This window comes from Canis lupus, chromosome 18 (genome assembly GCF_048164855.1).
Source record: "Canis lupus baileyi chromosome 18, mCanLup2.hap1, whole genome shotgun sequence".
Classification (NCBI taxonomy): Eukaryota; Metazoa; Chordata; class Mammalia; order Carnivora; family Canidae; genus Canis; species Canis lupus.
Window position 1 is genome coordinate 44,055,859 of NC_132855.1, and position 17,750 is coordinate 44,073,608.

Sequence of the window (17,750 nt, forward strand, 5' to 3'; positions counted from 1 at the left end):
TCCACACAGAGGGTCATAGGCCTAGGGAGCAGGAGAGGGGGACATATTTAGTACCCCGAGGGCCTCCATGACTACAGTCCTGAGAGGGTTTGGAGGGGGCAGTGGAGGGTTAGGTGAAAGATCAGTCAGGGCCAGATGATGAAAGGCTCCAGCCAATGAGAGTCTCCAGCCAAAGAGACTGAGTGGAACACTTCTATGCAGGGAGTGACTGATCAGATTGGTGTTTTCGAAAGAAAACTCTTTCAGCAGTGCGGAAGATGGATGATGGTGAGAAAGAGGAGTGGGGCAGAGAAACAAGAAAGCAGATGAGGAATAAAGAGAGCTCATCCAAGGACAGAAGATAATGTGGAATGTAGAAAAGCAAATGGACTTTAAGACAATATTTAAAAGGGCTGACAGACCATGGGGGCTCACTCGATGTCTGGTAGAGATAGGGCACATTATGGAGGGTGCTGAGCTCTCTAGTTTGGGCTACTGCATTGATGGTGATATAATTACTGGACCAGAAAGGGAATACAGAATCTTCCACTGAAGGTGGTTCTCATCATCTGACTTGTGTTTTTGTTTCTACACCACCTAACAGCAAATAAATGAAAAAGTTTATATCAGTGCATTTGACCTCACTAACTCAAAGTTCAATAACAAGTTGGTGCCTCTAGGCAGGATTTATTTTATTTTATTTTTTTAGGATTTTATTTATTTATTTATTCATGAGAGACACACACAGAGAGAGGCAGAGACACAGGGTGAGGGAGAAGCAGGCGCCCCATGAGGAGCCCGATGTGGGACTCAATCCCAGGAGCCAAAGGTAGACACTCAACCACTGAGATACCCAGGCACCCCTCTAGGCAGGATTTAAATTTTGTTTCATGATAAAATTTGTGGACTGTACCTAAATGACTCTTAATAATAAAACAACAATCTAAAATCTAGGCCAATTGTTGAAAATAATAGTATGCATTAAGAAGAAAACGAAACATATTTTTAAAAGATTAAATACAAAATGAAGTTTAGTCAAAGATTAAAATGAGGCAGTTTGGTTAAAATTATATAGTGTCAAGAAAGTTAATTCCATGTGTCATTATGTGTTTACATTTCAAAGGAGACTATAGTTTAAAGTGGTATCTTCAAAAAAAGATTACAAAAGTTATTCTATTTACTCAAAAAAGCAGCTTGTAGCTCATATAACAACACTAGTCATGTTAGCTGTGGAGATAAAGCCTGCTTCAGTTGGGAAACCACTTAAAGAGAAGAGTTCTGGAGATGAATGGTGGTGATAGGTGTGCAACACTGTGAATATATTTCATACCACACTGAACTGTACACCGAGTAATGATTAAGTAGGTAAATTTTACAGTAAAAAAGATGTGAAAAAATTGGATTAAAAACCTGGGGATTCAGAAACACGTTTTTTTTTTTTAAAGTTATTTGGTTATAATATAATCATTTAAAATCATTTTTCCTTTTTATTTGGTATATTCTTCATTGTAACAAAATAAATACAACCCCTCCCCAATTGTCCCTTAAAATAAGTATCTTTATTTTTCTTTCTCTTTCAAAAAAATCAAGATCAAGCAACTAAAATTATTTTTGATTAACAAACCAGTTTTACTAAAGTGAAATGATCTAATTGTATCTTTCCACTTAAAAACTGTCTTCCTATGTGGACAGTACCAAGGCTTTTTTTTTTTTTTTTTTTTTTATTTATGATAGTCACAGAGAGAGAGAGAGAGAGAGGCAGAGACACAGGCAGAGGGAGAAGCAGGCTCCATGCACCGGGAGCCCGACGTGGGACTCGATCCTGGGTCTCCAGGATCGCGCCCTGGGCCAAAGGCAGGCGCCAAACCGCTGCGCCACCCAGGGATCCACCAAGGCTTTTAATATCATGGTCTTTAAACTACTCTAAATGTTAGTTTATATTAGAAAACCTGCAAATGTCTAATGCATATTATCTTTTAGACACACACACACACACACACACACGATCATTTGTTTCTGCCATCATCAGAACTAAAGGGTAAATTCCAGCACACTTCGTGGACTCATCCACGATACTGAAACAAACACTTGAGGCAAACATTGTCTCTGTATATAAAACATAATACATATGTACATAGCTTTAAAGAGCCACAAATTCTGGGTAGAAACATACCAAAATGAGCATTTATCATTATTGTTAGGTCTGTGATGAAGTTTGACTCCAGTCCTTTCCGTATCCGTGAACACACAGGGAATGAACAACTTATCATAACATCACTATTTGACCTCTAAGGAACAGCTCATGTCATCACAGAGCAAAAGTGCTGGCGAAACATTTATCTAGATGAAAGACCTCAAGCAGTTAACCTGCTCAGCAGAGGCAATGCAACCAGGCAACAGGATAATGACCTCTATCCAAATGTGGAAGGTACATCAATTTAATACCCTGACAGCTTGACAAAAGATGATGGCAGCTCAGCAGGAAAACATTAGCCATGATAATGCAGGGTACTGTATGTGAAAAAGAATGAATTATAAAGCACAATGCTATTTGGGCCGAGTGGGGATTTTTTTTTTTTTTTAACCAACTTTATATTTAGGATGGTAGTCATGCCTAAAGCCTCCTTCCATTCTTTACCTGAAGAATATCCTGACAAAAGTAAAAAGGCAGTGTGGATTAAATTGATAGCTTAAAAACAAATCAAGTTTCCTAACTCACCCAGGAGACGCTGCTCATCATTTCTGGCAGGCTTGTTACTTTTCGGAGCGCAAAAATCTGGGTGATGGCAAACCGGCTGAATCCATTTGAAAAAGACGGGTAACTCAAATAATACGTGTGGACAAGACCAAGGCTTCCTGTGTGATGTTATTTTGTTTTGCTTTTAAAGACAGAAGGTAGTTGGCGCACTTTGGGGGTGCTACTGATCTTCAGCTCTAGAATTTCCCCACTGCAAATTCAGTTTAAAAAAACCGTTTAATTCCAGAGTGGTAGCATGATCATGCTTGTATGTTTATTCAAGGACCTTTACTCTGTGACAGGGGTTCAGCCTGTGAGGTTTTCTCTACACATGGCAGGCAGCTGTCAGAACCAGTGTGAGGGGTCAAAGGGCAGCCCGGCTGCTCTGTTAAATCACGGGGTTCCATCAACATCTCAGAATTCCTGCCGAGTGGGAGCTGGGAGACCACAGATTAGAGTACACTGGAGTGTGTATATTAGGTCACTCAGTGTCTATCAAAGCGATATCACGCCGGTGAGCTGTACAATAGATTTTACTGTGTTCTGTTCAAAGAAAATGTAAGGAAAGTGGACATGTGTGTAGCAGACCACAGCTGAACACTGAATTCTTCTGGTCTTTAAATGGATGGATTTATTAGCCACAAGATGAACGAAGAATAGGGGCCCAATCAATAGCTTTGGAAATCATGCAAAGCTGGTGGTTTTATTCAGCTCTTGGAAATGACTGCTCAGCTGATGCTGAACCAGTAAAGGGGCTGCGGTGGAGGCCTGGCCCAGTGGAGGTGTGGGTTATGACTGTGGTCTTGGACTATGAACCTGTTTTAGATCTTGGATGGTCACTTCACCTCAGCTTCATGAAACTTCAGTGTCCTCATTTGTAAATTGGAAATAATCCCTATGCTATCTACCTCCCCAAATGCGTAAACAAAAATATACATTCCTAAATGAGAAAAGACTTCTAAAAAATTGAAAGGAATGCAGCAGAATGGTAAAATGTGTGGTATTTAAAAAGGGAATGTAATTTGTGTTAATGAATTATTTGGTCTACATATAAGAATGGAAAATGCCTACCCCTTCAATACATATGTTTAATTCCTTTTTTAACAGGGAAAAACATATGATCCACAAGGAATCATGTAGTCTTTAACAAGGTAATGGATATAAGGTGAATAGCACCATGGCTGACAGGTAAAGTGAAATTTTAAAGAGCTTAAACATTTTGTTAATATTTTATTTCCCAATTATGACTTCTGCAAGGGCTTCCCTGACGGTAATAAGCATACATCTGAGTTTATATTAATAAAAATAGCTAACACAAATTAAAGGTTTACTATGTGCCAAGCACCGCTCTAACCACTTCACAAAAGTTAATTTATCTAATTCACATAACCATATCTAAAGTGGCCCCATTTATCAGCTTTGAAGCTCAATCACCATCTTACAAAAAATATCAGATTCTTCATGATGATCTTCTTTTGGGCTAAATATATCTTCTAATCTTATAAAGTGTGAACAAGCTAACTACCTTCTACAAAATGGTATTTCTTATCTGTGAGAGACATACTATTCTCTCCATATTTCTTTTTTTAGATGAGAATATTATGCCCCAAGAAGTTAAATGCTTTGCAAAGCAACCAAGTAGCTGACCCAGGATTCACACACTATACTGCTTCTCTTTGCATCAGAGAAGTCCAGAGCCCCATTACCTAGGGGCAATGTTGTCACATCCCCTTGGCCAACCTGAGACATCAGGTTGAGATCGAATTAGTTACCCAGAAAATAGCCCTAAATGCAACATGGCATTGAGAGTAGGTTCACATTGGAGCCATGGTCCTGTCTACATGATAGAAATCAGCTGGGAAGTGAATTGCTCGCTTTAGTGTGAATTCAGCAACGGCCACCATGTCATGTTCCCTCAGGTGAACTGTAACCTGGAATGTACTCGTAAACATTCGCCACCCTGAATGCAGAAGATACCATATCAAACAAATGTGGGTCTTTGTCTTTTCTTTTAAATTAGAAATACTTTTCATCATTGTTTGGAAGTAAGTCCTTGAAGATCTTTAAAAGACAGTAAATAAATTCTTAGATTGAATTCCATTTTGTCTGTTTGTTACTGGATGACAAAAGAGTATAGAATACAAACAGGCATATACAGAGCTGCATAGAACAGCTTTGTAGCTTTCCCTTCAATAAATTCAGAGATTGTCTTTGTATACAGTGACCTTTTAGGGGGGATTTAAAAAAAAATCAAAAGACACAGTACAATTTGTCTATACCAAAGACCCAATTATAATTCTCAGGCTCATCTTTTATGGTGACTTCTCAAAATTGAGCTTCAGTGAGCAAGAACTGAAAAATATTCCTCTTTTCTGAATTATACTCTCAAGTGAAGTAAGGATCTGGGTGCTTCCTTTCCAGCCCTTGTGGATGAATGCCCTCATTGGTGATTGATTCTTTAATGAGCTTCACCAGTAGGCCCAGGAGCACACAGGCTGCCCAGCTCTCTAAATTTTAATAAGTAATCACTTCAGATGCAGATTGAGCTGTGTTGTTGGGACAGGTCAGAGAAACCAGTGAGTATGAAAAACAAAAGCTGAAATTGAGATGCATTTACAAACACATTCCCACATACTCAGAGACCTTACAAACAGATAGGGAAAATGCCAAATTACTTGAATGGTAAAACCAGCCCCAACCATCCATCAGCTTCTAGGCTAGATCAACATCTTATTAAAAAATATAAGGCTCTGTATTGTGATCCTCTTATGGTTAAATTCATTTTCTAATCTTGCAAAACACGGATGAAAAGGCATCCAACCACCTTCTATACACTATAATTTCATTTCATAGATTTTTGTCATCAGGAGGGCAGCTAAAACCTGTTAGATTGCTTTAAAAAATTAATTAAGAGGCACTTCAAGTTCAGCCACTTTGCAAGGCCATCCTATTTATTCATAAATTTTATTAATTCCGAAGCCAGTTGCTCCTCAATGGGTGTATTTATGTTCAACTAGGTCAGGTCCACTGGGATGATATTTGGTCTTTCACGGCAGACACACAGGGCCTGTATGGGCAGCAGGCTCAAGCTACCAAACATACTTCCTTTCCTAAGATATGACTACATGAATTTATTACACTTTTGTGAAAAAAAATCTGTATAGAAATCCAGATATGCGTTTCACAAGTCTCTCTACCTGAGACATTCAACACATAAGGCTGTCAGTAACACATCGCTTCCTGATTAGGGAAACAGGCATTTGGCACACAGTTCATTTGTGATGGTTTGTGGGGCTTGGTCGAGTTAATAGCGAAGGGCACTAACAAACATAAGTAGAAGGAAAGAGTGAAAAGTGCTCTTTCACATTTTGCTCTGAAAGTATGCGCTTGTTGACTAAACCTACACATTTTCAAGCATGCTGCAACAGAATAAAATTTAATAAAGACTGCACTAAAATCATGGATAAAAAACATTCATGCTTATATTCCTCAATAATGCCATGACTGACTAACATTGAGAATGGTGATGCTGTAGAGAGAACTTTAAAAATAAAAACAAGGCAGAGGCAATTAACTTTAAACTGTTCAAATGCATGTTAATGGTTTCATTTCTCCCATCAGAAAAGGGGGTGCCTGGCTTAGTTTGAGAACTATTTGAGCCATCCCTAGTTGATGGGTAAACATGTACAAGCACTTGGGATGTACACTTTCTTGGCTTTCCTGCTTTCTGGTTTGACTCGGGGGATGGGATGAACATTATTCCTTTTTGAAACTTATTAGCCAGAATTCCACTGATGACTTAGCACAGAATATTAGAGATCTGGAGACCCAGAACTCTATCCTTATTTTAGAGAAAGGGAGCCAGAGGCCTCATGGAGATTAGGTGACATGCTCCAGGTCACAGCTAGTTGGTGATGAGGTTAGATTTAGCCCCAAACCCATGTCTTTGGACTCCTAATATGGTACTCATTCACCCTATCACCGTAAATGTGATGAAAGACAGATAAATGACACCAATTTCTTACAGTTTCTATGTCAGCACATGATTATTAGATGCTGTTGACTCTGTGAGTTCTCTGAGGTTAGAAGAAATGTGCTGCATCCTAAATGTCACAGGCCTGGAAGTAATCAAAAGGAAGCTGGATGTTAGCTGCTACTCTGCATAATGCTTGCAACATATCTGTGGTCGGTGGCAATGTGTTATTAGAGCTTGGGTTTTGTTGCGACTGTATGAACCAAGTCGCACAGGGAACGCTGAAGAGTGATCACAAAAATACCTTTCTTTCCCTACTGTCCCTCAAGCAGCAGGGATCAAATAACTGTTTCTCGGCTGTCTGTCGCTTAAACAAAAATATCTCTTTCACTCTACATGTATCTGTGGCAAGTTGGAGTTGCTTTCCCTTCTATGTTCTGTTCTATTTTTCAGACCCCAACGTTGGATCACTGGGGGATACTGGGACTAGAAAGGACCTGACATGATGTTTTACAAATTTATCTTGGATTCCTTCAGGACGTCACAGTTTGTGTTCAATAACAGCAGGTAGCGTAGAGCGGGCAAGCAGAAAGAGGTCTGTGATTGGATTTGGGGCTTGCAGAATCAGCGACCTGATATGAGAAGGGCTTTCCATTCCAAGTATGGCAGTTTCCATCCATATTTTGGGTCAGCTATCATGTCTACATTGCAATAATGGTGGGTTTGATTCAGCGGCAACATAGCCCAGCCTTTCAACATTTGTCTAGGAAATCACAGATGAGACTTGGAGGGGATATATGGAGTCCACTCAATTTTCTAACTGCATACAAATCCCCCAATTCCTTTACCCTGACTCTGGTCTGGCCGCTTACCTGCCTGGCATGTTTTTTAATCTTACTTTGCTCTAGTAGCTTCATGTGTAAAATGAGTATAAGTAACAACAGTACCTCTCCTTTAGGGTTTTTCTGGGGATTTAATAAGTAGTTCTAAGTGCAAGACTTATATAGGATCTGGCATCTAAGCATTGTATAAATACTAGTTATGATAATTGTTATTTCTACTCCACAAAGTTAAGACTTCCTCATAGTTTTGGATCTCGGTTGGCTATAATTACTTTCACATCAGTGAAGGAATGGCTTGTGAAGCTAATGGACATCATATGGCTAAACCATAACTGATTCAACCATTCACCTCTTACTGGACATTTAGTGTGTTTCCAACACCCTTCTATGCAGATAATGTTGTATGCTATCTGCACTTCCTGAAATCCATCCCTATAGCATCCCTATGATGTAGAGGTTCTTAATATTGCCATTTCTCAAATGAGGAAACTAACACTTAGACAACATAAATACAATATGATCACGCAACTTAAGTGTTACTTGCAAGACTCAGGCCCATGCTTTTGGATCTCAAAACCTTAATGAATTCCTTATGCATGTTCTTATCCAAAATGATTACAATAGCAACTAGTCTGTGCACCTAAAGTCGCAAACTCCATTTATCTAAGTTATTCCTTATATGAACCACTTCATTCCTCGATAATTCAGAATAACCACGGTGTTATTTTCCTCTTGGGCCTAAACTCCTCAATTTTAAACCCTCGGCCTATTATGAGGAATACTTACATTGCTAACTCACCGCAGCTTCATAAAACCTTGCGCTCTTCTAAAGAACCTAGACATCTCCTTCTACCAATTTATTCAAGACTGTCTAGACCAGCAGGACATGGGGTGGGCATGAAGAACAATTTCAAGGACCCAAGAAGGCAATATAATTACATTATAGCAAGAAGATCTTCTTCACTTGCTTTAATTGGCTACAGGCTTGTACAGCACATCTGATACAATTTGACTACCTTGTTGTCAGGGGGAGATTGTCACTAGTGGGAGCAGTGTGCATGAATCCCACAGGTGTTACTTTTAGGAACATACAGATCCATTTGTTTTTTTTTTTTTTTTTTGAAAACAGAAATGATAATTGATGAACAATTGTGTAACTATTTTTTTTAAAGATTTTATTTATTTGAGAAAGAGCAAGAGTGGAGGGAGGGGGAGAGGGAGAGGGACAAGTAGACTCTTCACTGAGCAGGGACTCTGATGCGGGGCTTGATCCCAGGACCCCTGAGATCACAACCTGAGCTGAATTCAAGAGTCTGACACTTAACTGACCAAGCAACCCAGGTGCCCCTATGTAGGTATTCTAAACACAAATTTGTGTTATTGTACGTACAACATTTCCCAGAGAAGGAAATCTGGAGCGGCTTTGGCACCGCTACAAGTCCAAACTAAGGCTGTCCTCTTGGACTACGTGTCTCTTCTCTAGGAGGGCCTCTAACCATAATAATGGCTTAAATTTATAGATCACTTACCACATGCCTGACATTATTCTAAGTACTTTCCATGTATTAACTCCTTTTAATTGTCATGACAACCCTGTGAGGTATAGTAATTATTATCACGATTTTCTTGCCCATTTCATGGAACCATTACGAGGAACCAGAGGCGTGGAGAGGGTAAGCAGCTTCTCCAGGTTACGGAGTCTGTAAGTGGTCAGGCTGGGATTTGACCCTGGCAGGCTGACCCTAGGGCTTTTGCTGTCTCTAGCCTAGGCATACTGGTGCCCTGGTCTCTGGCTCCTTCCTCTTCCTCCCTCTCAGCCCAGTTCACGGTAACCTGCTCCCATTCATCCTTCCCATTTGCTTTTCAACTGGTGCTTTCATGGGGCTACTCTCCAGTTTGGACTCCTCGCTGTCCTGCCTCCTCCCTTTCCTTTCCTCTCCAAAAAGTCTTCCTGCCTCTTCCATGAGCCGTTCCTCGGAGGGAAGAGAATGTCAAGGTATCACTGAAATGACAATAAAATCACTTCCCTTCAACATAAAGCTTAAATGATTGCTAGGACAGCATGGAGAAGAAATTTTAATTTAAAAAAAACCCCAAAAAGGTACTTATTAATGCAAATATGTATTTTTAGACAAATGGGTGCTAGAAGAGAACACTGCACCCAGTACAATTTCTTTTTTTTTTTCCCAGGACAATTTCTTATACATACATGGGGCCATAAATAAATACGTATGTAGTAACTGAATGAATGAAGTCAACTCAGGACTGTGGGATTTGAACAGAAGCTTTTGAAAACCTGAACTTGGATGTTTTTGTTGGATTCTTTTAAGAAGATGCTCTTTGGCAAGAAAGACCATTTTGTCAGGATATATATAATCTAATGTTTCCATGTGTTATAACGTCCTCCATTGAGGGTTTTCCAGCAAGTCTGTCCACGCTAATGCCACTTGCCTGCCAAAGAAGGCAGTGACTGTTCTCTTTTATGTGCCTCTCTTTCACGAGTTTTTAAAAAAATAACAAACATTTCAGATACCATGAGAAAAGCTAATCTTTCTTAAGTATCAAGCTTGGAGAAGGCAGAATGGCTAATTTGCTTCTCAACTTCAGTGAAGATTTTTTACTTCAATGCTATATAAAAATGCAGTTACATTTCATGTTGGCATGCCGTTTTTGAACTGTTATTAGAAATTACTGATACACAAGTTTAAACAACTGAGACCCATATTTTATTTATTATGTTCTGGTTATGAGGGGAAAAGCCAAGAAGACTTAGCAGTATCTATAGCTTCGTTGTTTTAATATTCGGTTTAACTACTTACTTTCAAATCATATATTAGATTTTAAAAGCCATCTTAGGCTCATTTGGGTTCTTCTGTCTGCTTCAAGCTGCTCTGAAACAGTAATGGTAAGGATTTATTAATAGGAGAGTATATAATTAAAATAATGAAGAGGTTGACTGACTCGTTGTAAAAGTTTGATTTTGGTACCTTTGCTCCACAGCTGTTTTAGGATTAGTCCATCACAAAAAATAGCTTGAGCCGTTACCGTGAATCAAAATACAAAGTTATTTCTCACCGTGCTCTGGTATTGCAGAAAGATGCACTGCTCTGAGCAATAAATCTTGCATTTCAGGAAACCTCACCAGTCAGGTTAACTGTAAATTATACAGCAAATGTCTTGATTTCTAAAAGAAGTAAATTCAGTTTTTCAGCATTATCTTCCACTCTTTCTAAGAAACCCACCATGTAGCCATCTGCCTTGTGTGTATCCTGGCCATCCTTGGATCGATTCTGCGCTGGGGCAGCTCCTGCCTGAACCCTCTCTGCCCATCTATTCTTTTCTAACTGACAACATCCATAATCCTACCAACAGGTCTAGATTCAGATCAAATGCTGCCTCCATTACAAGTGGCCCAGCCAAGAGCAGGGTCTCCCCTTTCAGGATATTGACATTGATTGGACTTGTCTTTCCACGGTTTATGTGGGCCTCCGTCAACCTGCTCGACAAGACTTGAATCCCTGTGGGTTAGGGACTCTGCAGACAGTAATTTATCCTTTGTATTATATATAAATTTCTAAACTGCCCTCAATCAAATGACAAATGAATTGTAAATTCAAATACTTTACTTAAGTAAATAAATACTTAATGTTTATGATAGGATTATAAAACAAAGAAGTATGGATTTGTTATGTAAGACCTATCAGGATAACTGCCTTATTGTGTCATGATACGTTGTAGTCTAAAAACCCATTAACATCCCTGTATATAAGTGGAGTTGACAAATACACTATAATGAAGAAAATGAAAAAGGAAATAGCCAGTACGGGGTATAATAAAAGGGGGTTGAAATAAAGAAAGTCTTTAAAAATATATACAGTATATGGTAAATATTTGATTCCCTATAAACCTGGACAAGTAAAATGAATGGATAACCAGAAACTAATGTGGGCTATAGGTTTCAGTCATCTGTTGAACTAAACATTTCCCCATAAGCATTTATGGCCACAGGTTTCATATGTGAATTCGTTTCCCACCCCTGTCATAACACACCTTTATATGTATACTACCCGGATGGTGGCTGAAAGCTTTTCTGCTCTTTAGATCTCGGTAAAAATGCAATTCCTCAGCCCATAAAAGTCCATAATCCCCAAGATTTCTATAAATTCTGGGGACAGGGGTGATGCTCATGCTGCCATAGCCCTGGGGTCCAGCACTCTTCCACCTGCCAGGACCTGTACATTGAAATTCAGCTTACAATAGACACTGTTAGTGGAATCTGCTGAAGATTTGGGGAAGGCAAAGCCAAGAGCACATGGTCTTATGCCACCCAGATGGCTCTTTCTTCCCTATTATCTTCTGCTTTTTTGCTATTTTCATTTTCTCCATCCTGGATAATGTAATGCAGGGTTTTTTGTTTTTGCTTTTTGTTTTTTGTTTTTTTTTAAGCGGAATCTTGGCACCATCTCATTCTGCCAACCAAGGTGGATCTCATTTCTAAATGTAACCTTTAATCATTATTTCTTCAGACAAAAGTTAGGCTTCTTGAGACTCATTTTGATCCTAGCTGTTAAATACTGTAAACTCATGCATTCAAAAACAAGTATATGGCCAAAAAGCTCAAAACTAGAGAGGAGCCAGGAGTGCATCTGACCTATTGCTCTGTTTCCACAGCTCCCTCACCACCTGTGACTGAAGTTACAGGTGTCCTATAAGCACCACCATAGGCATATTCCAGACTTTACCCATCAAGTTGAATTGGGAACCTTCTGCTCTAAGCTGGTAACTCCAATTTTGATTCCACTGCCTGTCTTCTGGATTTGTGCTCCCCTCCGCCCACTCCTGCACAACTCAGACTTACATCCAAATTTGTTTCCTTCCCTCTCTGCTTGAGGCCACCATGCTCTTCAACCCACGAGGCGGTTTCACTTTCCTTGCTCCTGCCTGGCATCTACTCCCACGCGTATAGACAGCAAAGTTGGGACACATCTTTAGATAATTTGGGCTTTGAATCACTGCCCTATGGGTAATTGATAATTAGATCTGTTTTAGATTCTAGATCTTTCCAAGTTTCCAAGTGTTCAAGATTCTAATGATGCCGAGTTATTCATCTCTACAGAATGCTCTCTTGCTCACCACTGAGGGACGAACAGAAGAGGCAGAAAGGCAGTAAGTGACTACACCTGAGAAAGAAGCAGCAGACACTAGCATTACCACGTGGTACGGCTCAGTCAGCAAACCCAATCTACAGCGGGGATGCTATCAGATAGGAACCCCAGAAGGAGCCCATCTCATACCTTCCAACCACCTTCAGTTTTTTCTTGGCAGCACTGTCCTTACAATTTGTTTTTAGTTAGAAAACACAGTATCCTGTGGTCATGACACCCAGCCAACATTTTCTCTGTTTCCAGTTAAGGGAAATATAAAGATGCCAGAAAATATTTGCCCAAACAGTGCTGTTTTTCATTAGAAGGGTACTTTTAGAGCCTAGTTACTGCAATATCAACTCTGTATTGTTCTATTACCACAAAGCATACAATTGAAATGGGCATTTTTTTTCTATTAGCGGCATATCACATTTGTTGGGTATTAAAGAAAGTGTTTACAGATATTAAAAGTTTTTGTCTTTCTGGGAAAGGCACATCATTGAAAATGTAATACAATTTCTATTCTCTTTTGGAGTCTTGAAGTTTAAGAATGTAATTTTTCTGAGTTGCTTCAAGATAGCCAGCACATTAAATACCTCCCTCCCTCCCACTCCGCCCCACACCTCATGACCTGACTATATCTAAGCTGGAGAAAGATGTTAACCCTTTGCCTGTCAGTTCTTTATCTCTGACAGGGCAGCACAATCACTCACAATATATACCTACCCTGGAATGGCCTCTCATGGTCCTCCTTTCCTACAGCAATTTTTGATATAATGTAACTTATCTTGGAAAGGACACATTACTTTGCAGAGAATACCACTCAGGAATTAGAGAATGTTCCCTATTAATGGAAATTAAAATGCAAGTTGTGGCCAATTCCACAGTTCCAATGTAACAAGTCTGGATGTGCCATGCCTAACTGTGATGTCAAAAACTTCTATGTTTGGCAAATGGCTATCGTGAGAGAAACAGGATGTTTCTTGGGAGCTGTGGACCTCATCATGGCTTTGGAAAAAAATAGTAGCATCACAGATGGTAAGTGCCAGACCAGATGCTGCTGTGGCTGTCATGAACTCCAGAGGGATGAGCCAGGCAGTCTAACCAAGAGTGCTCATGGTGAGGTGGGACTCCACACTGAATTATTTTTGGATGACAAGGACAGTAGCCACCACTTATTGTTTCTTCATGGCCTGCTTGAGGTCAGCATAAGGGAGTGTTGAGCACTTTCCCTGAACCAGGCAAGGACTATTCTAAGTGCTTAGGTGGATCATCTCAGCCACTCTTCAAGAAATGGGACTATGGTTACTATAGCTGTCTAGATGAGGAAGTGGGGGCTCTGTTCTCAAGGCCACAGTCAACATCAGAACCTGGAGAGTTGACTCTGAAACCAGAACTCCTTCTTCTTCTTCTTCTTTTTTTTTTTTTTTAAGATTTTATTCATTTATTCATGAGAGACACAGAGAGAGATGCAGAGACACAGGCAGAGGGAGAAGCAGGCTCCCTTCGGGGAACTTGATGCAGGACTGGATCCCAGGATCCCATGATCACGCCCTGAGCCAAAGACAGATGCTCAATCACTGAGCTACAGTGAGCTTCAAGTGCCCCTGAAACCAGAACTCCTAATGGCCATGCCACAATGCTTGAGGCCTCCCAGGTAATAGGAAGTACTTGACATCTCTCCTCTCTCCATGAACAAGTACTTGACATCTCTCCTCTCTCCTCTCTCTCTTCTGTTGTTGGAAACAACACCTTTGTGAGATCAACGTTGCTATCCTTACTAGGAAGTAAAGAAAACAAGCCTCTGAACGTTTTAGGGACTTGCCCCTGGATACACAGTGAGAAATGATGCTGCTGCAATTTGAACCCAGGTCTGTATGAATCTAAAGTACAATGAGAAGCACCATGTGGCTTCTGAAGAACATGCTATAGTGAGCCCGTTGCTTGTCATGCATCAAAGCCAACTGTAGCCAGAGTTTAGGTGCTCCTATCCCCAAATTTCAGGGGACATGAGATCTTTTTAGCGAGAAATTGCCTTTCATACTTTATACAACTTTTCTTCTCATACAGAAAACATGAAACATGTGACACAGCAATTTCTCCTATGAACATCCTCCTCCATCCTAGGCTGGACCCCCATTCAAAATTCTCTGTCTACACGTTTCCCTGTTTGAAATGTTTTTGAGCACTTAAGATACCTAAGTCACTAGGGTAGAAATTAATCACTGGAGACATGTAATGCACAAAATATGGAAATGATAGCTGCTTAAAATAAAATATAGGTTGTATCATCCAAATGAAGGCCGATCCAAAAATGGCATGTTAAACCACTAACATTTCCTTAACTGCTATTTATTTGCATATTCTCTAGTTTTGTCTACGGCGTTTTCATGGGTCTGCTCATGCTCCAAGCGCTCGGCATGCCAAGAGCTCAATTCTGTATAAATAGTTTCAAATGCACAGAATGTGATGGAAATCTCATTTGAAACCATATGGCCTTTCACAAATGCTCCAAATGGCCACTACTCAAAGGTACAAGATTTAAAAAGTAATCCTGCCACCATTAAAAATATATGAATAAATAAACGATGGCAATGACTTCCTTTTCCCTACTGGATTTGTGGACGGATTGGGGAGTATGAATTGCTTCTGCTCTGTGGCTGATTTTCAGTTCGGATAACTCATCTTTATTCATTTCCTTTCAGTCGTGATGAGCCATATTGAGAGCAGCTGTAGGCAAGAGAAAAAAAAAAGGATCTCCTCACTCCCTCCTTTAAATCGTTGTCAAACAGCCGTTATAAAGAATCCATCTGGGCTCAGTTCTTTGCTGGGCACCCAAGAAATAATAGAAAACAGGAGAAAAAATACCAGTTTAAGCTGAATCTAACAAAGAGATTTAAAAATTACCCAAACACATGTTTTGGGGAAAAATCAACCTCAAGATGATTTAGTGCAAAGTCAGGTAGACTAGGCCTAAAAGTAAAAGTATATTTCAAATTAAATACAAAACCAAATCAAAATAAAATGTACTTTAAAGGTGGTGGGAATACCAATAGGCAGGTAACTGGTAAGGAAAGGTCTGGTAGCAAATTCCAGTAAGAGTTATAAAGTTAGAAGGTGATAAGTGAGTGTCAATCAGCCAAGACTTAAAATGTAATAAGAGCGAAATGATATGGGAAACAACTTGCACGAAGTGGAATGAAATAAGAAATGATTTACATTAATGACTGAGTTTTTATATCTGAAAAAGTCTTTCCAGGTTTACACAGTGAATGAATTGGGGGTCAAAATGCAAGTTTTTTTTTTTTTTTTAATTTTGGATGAATGATGAATATTTTTTGAATCAAGCTTAGTCTGAATTAGAAAGTAAATGCTTTTAACATTTTACTTAAAATGATTTCATCTGTTTTAATACATAAACCTAACAGAAATCTTGCTTACGAATCATTCTACTATTCTTCAATGACACAAAAATGGCTTTGGTTTCAAAGGGGAGACTTGGCAAGTGATTACTGCATAAAATATCGCAGTCTTGTTTATTTTACAGCATTTTTGTTCATGCGTTTTTAATGGTTACATGAACCAAATGTTTAGGCAACTGTGCTGAAGATGAAATGAATGAGAAACAAAGATCTGTTAGAGGGCAAGCTGGAAGACTAACTGCTTTGCGAGTTTTCTTACAATGTAACTAACAGAGCAAAGAAGAATTGTAAGTAGTGCTTAAAAATGACCATGAGAGCACAGGGACTAAAATTCACAAGGAAAGTTTTCAGATGCCAGAAGGAAAAGTCAACAAAAGAGCCATCAGAATACACAAAGTAAATTCAAACTGTCGTGCTTTCAATTTATTAGCTAGAATTAGGGATGGTTTTTACTCCCCATCATCTCTGAACTCTGCTATTTTGGCACTGCTGAGTACCCTCTCCCTTGTGACATTTTCCCATGGCTCCCACAATTTGATTCTCCATCTACTTCTGCAGTCTTCTAGGTCTCTGTTGATTGTTCTGTCTGCCTTCCTCTGTTCCATCTCTACTCACCTCCTGCAGTCCGGGGTCCTGAGCCTTGCTCTCTCCTGGGGGTCCATCCATTTCTATGTCACCAGGTCACTGCTGATCATTCCCAAAGTGAAATGGCCTTCCTCATCCCCACTCTGCAACCTATTGATACCAGTCTGTGTCCCTCTGCTACCATGTCAACTTGAGTATGGTCAGAGAGCCACCACCATCACTAAGAGATTTACTCCCCAGGCTTAAAATCTTTTGACTCTTTTTTTTTTTTTTTTTTAACTTCTTTTCTCTCCCTTGGCCAATATAGCCATCAGATGATCAGTCCTACTGATTCATCAAAGATTTCTCTATTTTTTCCTCTCATTAACTGAATCTAGGCTTTCACCACTTCTGGCCTAAATTATTACCATAATAATACTAACAACAACTCAGTAGTGCCAACTATCAAGTGCCAAGTATTGTTCTGAATGCTTCATATGAATTTTCTCATTACCCAGGAAGCAGCTATGTATAGAGATGAATTTATCTGAGGTCACACAGCAAGGAGAACCAGGATCTGAACCAAAGCTGTCTAATCCTAGAGTTCTTCACCACTATGTTGAAATGCTTCTCACAGAATCTCATCCAAGCCATGTTGCACACTACATCCACTTTATTTTTCTAAAGGTGTTTTAAATGTGGCAATATGTATTAGCAACCTCAATTATCCACACCTATGGACTCAAAATTTGAGTTAAAATTTCCGGAAATTTATCCTAAGGAAATAATTAGTTGTATATGGGAAGATTTATATACAGGGATCTTCACTGTAACATGATTTACAATAGTTTAAAATTGGAAACAACTTTAATGTTCAGTGGTTGCTTAAATAGAATTGTGGCACATTCATACAGGGGAATATAGACCATTAAGAAAGACATTGCAGAAGAATATTTGGTGACATGGGAAAATGTTTAAGTTTTACTCAGTGGGAAAAAAAGCAGGTTATGATAGTTACATACAGTATGAATCCAATTTTGTCAAAAAAAAAAAAAAAAGAAAAACAAAACAAAACTCCAAATATACCTA

The 17,750-nt window shown here is 39.3% G+C and overlaps 1 protein-coding gene and 1 long non-coding RNA gene across 7 annotated transcripts in view; one reads left to right on the forward strand and one right to left on the reverse strand.

The window, feature by feature from the left end:
* Positions 1–17,750, reverse strand: part of CDK14 (cyclin dependent kinase 14) — a 721,193-nt gene that overhangs the window by 30,617 nt on the left and 672,826 nt on the right. The window contains exon 15 of one of the 6 annotated variants that reach the window (XM_072784249.1): positions 10,616–10,715. The exons of the other annotated variants lie outside the window; for them this stretch is intronic. The gene's annotated coding sequence lies outside the window, so the exon portion shown is untranslated. Of the gene's footprint in view, positions 1–10,615; positions 10,716–17,750 lie in introns of those variants that run through there. 6 annotated transcript variants of the gene reach the window in all.
* On the forward strand, positions 3,127–13,305 carry LOC140609107 (uncharacterized). The gene is made up of 4 exons (XR_012011063.1): positions 3,127–3,230; positions 3,824–3,867; positions 7,143–7,256; positions 12,648–13,305. It is a non-coding gene; the product is annotated as an uncharacterized lncRNA (long non-coding RNA).